General features: G+C 35.2%; 1 non-coding gene across 1 annotated transcript; it reads left to right on the forward strand.

The window, feature by feature from the left end:
* The first annotated feature begins 291 nt into the window (after positions 1-291).
* On the forward strand, positions 292-399 carry LOC148575877 (small nucleolar RNA R71). Its single transcript, XR_015903969.1, has one exon. It is a non-coding gene; the product is annotated as a small nucleolar RNA R71 (small nucleolar RNA).
* The last annotated feature ends 5,039 nt before the right edge of the window (positions 400-5,438 follow it).

Raw genomic sequence — 5,438 nt, forward strand, 5'->3', positions numbered from 1 at the left:
ATTCAGACGCTGAGAGATCATATTGACTTGCTGAGTCAATATTTTATTCTGAGTCAATATGGCATTCAGAGTATCAATTTCAAGAACTCCCTTCCTCTAAGGCGTCCCATTACTCACAGGATTCCTTTCAGAAGTGTACATGAATTGGTTATTTGCAACCATGTCAATGAGTTCTTGAGCTTCTGCAGGCGTTTTCTTTAGGTGAATGGATCCACCTGTAGAATGGTCCAATGATATCTTTGATAACTCAGACAGACCATCATAGAATATATCCAGGATGGTCCATTCTGAAAGCATGTCAGAAGGACACCTTTTGGTCAGTTGCTTATATCTCTCCCAAGCTTCATAGAGGGATTCACCTTCTTTCTGTCTGAAGGTTTGAACATCCACTCTAAGCTTACTAAGCTTTTGAGGAGGAAAGAACTTGGCTAAGAAAGCCGTGATCAGCTTATCCCAAGAGTTCAGACTATCCTTAGGTTGAGAGTCCACCCATATTCTAGCTCTGTCTCTTACAGTAAATGGGAAAAGCATAAGCCTGTAGACCTCAGGATCAACCCCATTGGTCTTAACAGTATCACAGATTTGCAAGAATTTAGTTAAGAACTGAAAAGGATCTTCTGATGGAAGTCCATGAAACTTACAATTCTGTTGATTCAGAGAAACTAATTGAGGTTTAAGCTCAAAATTGTTTGCTCCAATGGCAGGGATTGAGATGCTTCTTCCATGTAAATTAGAATTTGGTGCAGTAAAGTCACCAAGTATCTTCCTTGCATTGTTATTATTTTCGGCCATGTCTCCTTCTTTTTCAAAAATTTCAGTCAGATTTTCTCCAGAGAGTTGTGCTTTAGCTTCCCTTAGCTTCCTCTTCAGAGTCCTTTCAGGTTCAGGATCAGCCTCAACAAGAATGTTTTTATCCTTGTTCCTGCTCATATGAAAAAGAAGAAAATAGAAAAGAAAATATGAAATCCTCTATGTCACAGTATAGAGATTCCTAATCTAAGTATAAAAAGAGAAGAGTAGCAAAAAGAAAAAGGTGAGAATCCAAACACAGGGGAGATGAATGGGTTCGAATTCTTGAGTGAAAGAGGGGTATTAGTAGATGAATAAATAAACAGAAGGGGATGAGAGATGAGAGAATTCAAAAATTAAATAAAATAAATTAAAATTTTTTTTGTTTTTAATTTAAAATCAAAGTTATAATTCGAAAATCAAAAAGAAAAATGAAATTAAATTACATTAAAGTTTAAAACAATTAGTTAAATAAAAATGAATTTTGAAAAAGAGGAAGGTGATTTTCGAAAATTGAAGAGAGGAAATTAGTTAGGTAGTTTTGAAAAAGATAAGAATCAAACAAAAAGATAAGATTGATTGAAAAAGATTTGAAAATCAATTTTGAAAAGATAAGAAGTTAGAAAAGAAGTTAGAAAAGATTTTGAAAAAGATGTGATTGAAACTTATTTTGTAAAAGATTTGAAAGAGAAATTTAAAAAGATTTGATTTTGAAAATTAAAGTTGATTACTTGACTAACAAGAAACAAAAAGATATGATTTTAAAATTTAAAGATTGAACCTTTCTTACTAGGCAAGTAACAAACTTAAAATTTTTGAATCAATCACATTAATTGTTAGTGAGATTTTCGAAAATATGAAGTAGGAATAAGAAAAAGATTTTTGAAAATCAAATTGAAATTTTCGAAAATATAAAAGAAAAAATGAAAAAGATTTGATTTTTGAAAAAGATTTGAAAAAGATAGCATTTTTAAATTAAAAATTTGATTTGACTCATAAGAAACAACTAGATTTTAAAAATTTTTGAAAAAGTCAACTCAAATTTTCGAATTTTATGAGAAGCAAAAGGAAAGATATTTTTTATTTTTGAATTTTAATGATGAAAGAGAAAAACATAAAAATGATGCAAAACATAAAAATTCAAGATCAAAACATGTGATGCATGCAAGAACACTTTGAATGTCAAGATGAACACCAAGAACACTTTGAATGTCAAGATAAACACCAAGAACTTATTTTTGAAAATTTTTAAGAAAAGAAAAACATGCAAGACACCAAACTTAAAAATTTTTAAACTTTAGACACTAATAATTCAAAAATGCATATGAAAAACAAGAAAAGACACAAAACATAAAAATGCAAAGATCAAACAAAGCAAATCATCAAGAACAACTTGAAGATTATGATGAACACCATGCATGAATTTTTCGAAAATTTTTTAGTGAAAATTAAAAATATGCAATTGACACCAAACTTAAAAATTGACACAAGACTCAAACAACAAACATCAAATTTTTGGTTTTTATGATTTTATTATTATTATTATTATTATTTTGAAAAAATTTTTCGAGAATAAAAATAAAAATAATAAACACAAAAAGCTTAGAATTAAAATAAAATTTACCTGATCTGAGCAACAAGATGAACCGTCAGTTGTCCAAACTCGAACAATCCCTGTCAACGGCGCCAAAAACTTGGTGCACAAAATTGCGATCATCAACAATGGCGCCAAATACTTGGTGCTCTCAAACGTGAATCACACTTTGTCACAACTTCGCACAACTAACCAGCAAGTGCACTGGGTCGTCCAAGTAATAAACCTTACGCGAGTAAGGGTCGATCCCACGGAGATTGTCGGCCTGAAGCAAGCTATGATCACTTTGTAAATCTCAGTCAGGCGGATTCAAATAGTTATGGTGAATTGATAATAAAAATATAAATAAAATATAAATTAGGATAGAGATACTTATGTAATTCATTGGTGAGAATTTCAGATAAGCGTATAGAGATGCTTTCGTTCCTCCTGAACCTCTACTTTCCTGATGTCTTCATCCAATCATTCCTACTCCCTTCCATGGCAAGCTGTATGTTGGGCATCACCGTTGTCAATGGCTACATCCCATCCTCTCTGTGAAAATGGTCCAATGCGCTGTCACTGCATGGCTAATCATCTGTCGGTTCTCGATCATACTGGAATAGGATTTACTATCCTTTTGCGTCTGTCACTACGCCCAGCACTCGCGAGTTTGAAGCTCGTCACAGCCATCCCTTCCCAGATCCTACTCGGAATACCACAGACAAGGTTTAGACTTTCCGGATCTCAGGAATGGCCGTCCATGGGTTCTAACTTATACCACGAAGACTCTAATATCTCGGACTCGGTCCCTTGTATTAGATATCTAAGAGATACTCATTCTATCTCATCTTCATGTAGAACGGAAGTGGTTGTTAAGCACGCGTTCATATGTGAGAATGGTGATGAGCATCACATAATCATCACATTCATCATGTTCTTGGGTGCGAATGAATATCTTAGAATAGGAATAAGCTTGAATTGAATAGAAAAACAATAGGAATAAGCTTGAATTGAATAGAAACTCTACCATTGAAAATACATGAGAACAAGATCTAGGCATGGCCGAATGGCCAGCCTCCTGAACATGATCAAAGGATCAAAAGATAATCCAAAGATTCTGAATACAATAGTAAAAAGTCATTTATACTAAACTAGTTACTAGGGTTTACAGAAATGAGTAAATGATGCAGAAATCCACTTCTAGGGTTTACTAGGGCCCACTTGGTGTGTGCTTGGGCTGAGCGTTGAGCTTTACACGTGTAGAGGTCTTCCTTGGAGTTGAACGCCAGTTTGTAACCTGTTTCTGGCGTTTAACTCCACTTTGCAACCTGTTTCTGGCGTTTAACTCCAGAATGCAACATGGAACTGGCGTTGAACGCCTGTTTGCATCGTCTAAACTCGAGCAAAGTATGAACTATTATATATTGCTGGAAAGCCCTGGATGTCTACTTTCCAACGCAATTGAGGTCGTGCCATTTGGACTTCTGTAGCTCCAGAAAATTTACTTTGAGTGCAGGGAGGTCCGAATCCAACAGCATCTGCAGTCCTTCTTCAACCTCTGAATCTGATTTTTGCTCAAGTCCCTAAATTTCAGCTAGAAAATACCTGAAATCACAGAAAAATACACAAACTTATAGTAAAGTCCAGAAATGTGAATTTTATTTAAAAACTAATAAAAATATACTAAAAACTAACTAAATCATACTAAAAACTATGTAAAAACAATGCCAAAAAGCGTATAAATTATCCGCTCATCAGTAGACAAGGATGGTGATCTCAATTACCTATGTCTAGCCAAGAGTTCTTTCCCATTTCTTTATTAGTTCTTGTCATTTACTTTCTTGTTAGTTACTTCTCTCGCCAATTTCCAAATCAAACCCCCCTTTGCATCTTCATAGCCAATAATTGATCACTTCATTGTAATTCCATGTGAGACGATCCGAGGTTTAAATACTTTGGTTAATTTTCATTAGGGTTTGTACTTGTGACAAACAAATTTTTGATTGAGGATTTTTGTTGGTTTAGAACTATACTTGCAACGAGATTTCATTAAGAAATTCTATACCGACGATAATTTGTTATATCAAAATGGCGCCGTTGCCGGGGAATTGCAATGGTGTTATGTTATTGGCTATTGTGAATATGTGAATATGTTTGCCTTTTACTTTTTTGTTAGTTTTTGTTAGGTTTAGGACTTGTTTCTTATTTTTGTTAGCCTTTGTTTTTATTTGCCATCATGAATTCTCACCCTTTTGGCTATGAGCATGGTTACAACTATGTTGTAGGAAATGAAAGCTTTAATGAGAATGTGCATCAAGGATTTGGGAATCAAAGGTGGGAGGAGCCTCAAGCTTATGGATAACCTTCTTGGCAACAACCTCCTCCGGTTTCTTATGGGTACAATCCAACTCCTAATGCATACCAATCTAATGTATGTTGTGACCCTCATTGTGATTGTCAACCACAACCACCACATACATATGATCCCTTCCCTCAACATAGCCCTCAACAACCATACTCAGAAGCTCCATACCACCAAACACCTTCATATGACCCTAATCCTTACCCACCATACCAACCACCTTGTGAACCATATGAACCATATGTAGAACCACCCCAATTCCATCACCAATACCCTCAAGAACCACCACTTCACTATTCTTACCAAGATGAATCACCTCCCATGTATGATAACTTTCAACCATAAAATGAATTCTCCTTTCCACCACAACCCTCCATGGAAGAATACCCATATCCATTGGTCCAAGAGCAATATGATCCTACTTATGTTAGTCAAGTAGAACAAGAGCCAATGGATTACTTCAAGGAAGCAATGGATCGGTCTCAAGAAATCATTCGTCAAAAGGAGCAAGAGGAAGCCCAAAGGATGAACGAAGCTATCGAGGCTAACCTTACCAAAATTAAAAGCCAACTTGGACGCATGGGATTCATACCGTAGACAAAGCATCTATATGGAGGAATGTAGAGAATCAACCAAAGAGCGGAGTATGAAGTGTGTCGTGCAACAAGTGGAAAGGATGGAGATTGTTGATGAAGAAGAAGTGGTTGAAAG

This window comes from Arachis ipaensis, chromosome B1 (genome assembly GCF_059453495.1).
Source record: "Arachis ipaensis isolate K30076 ecotype BB chromosome B1, ASM5945349v1, whole genome shotgun sequence".
Classification (NCBI taxonomy): domain Eukaryota; kingdom Viridiplantae; phylum Streptophyta; class Magnoliopsida; order Fabales; family Fabaceae; genus Arachis; species Arachis ipaensis.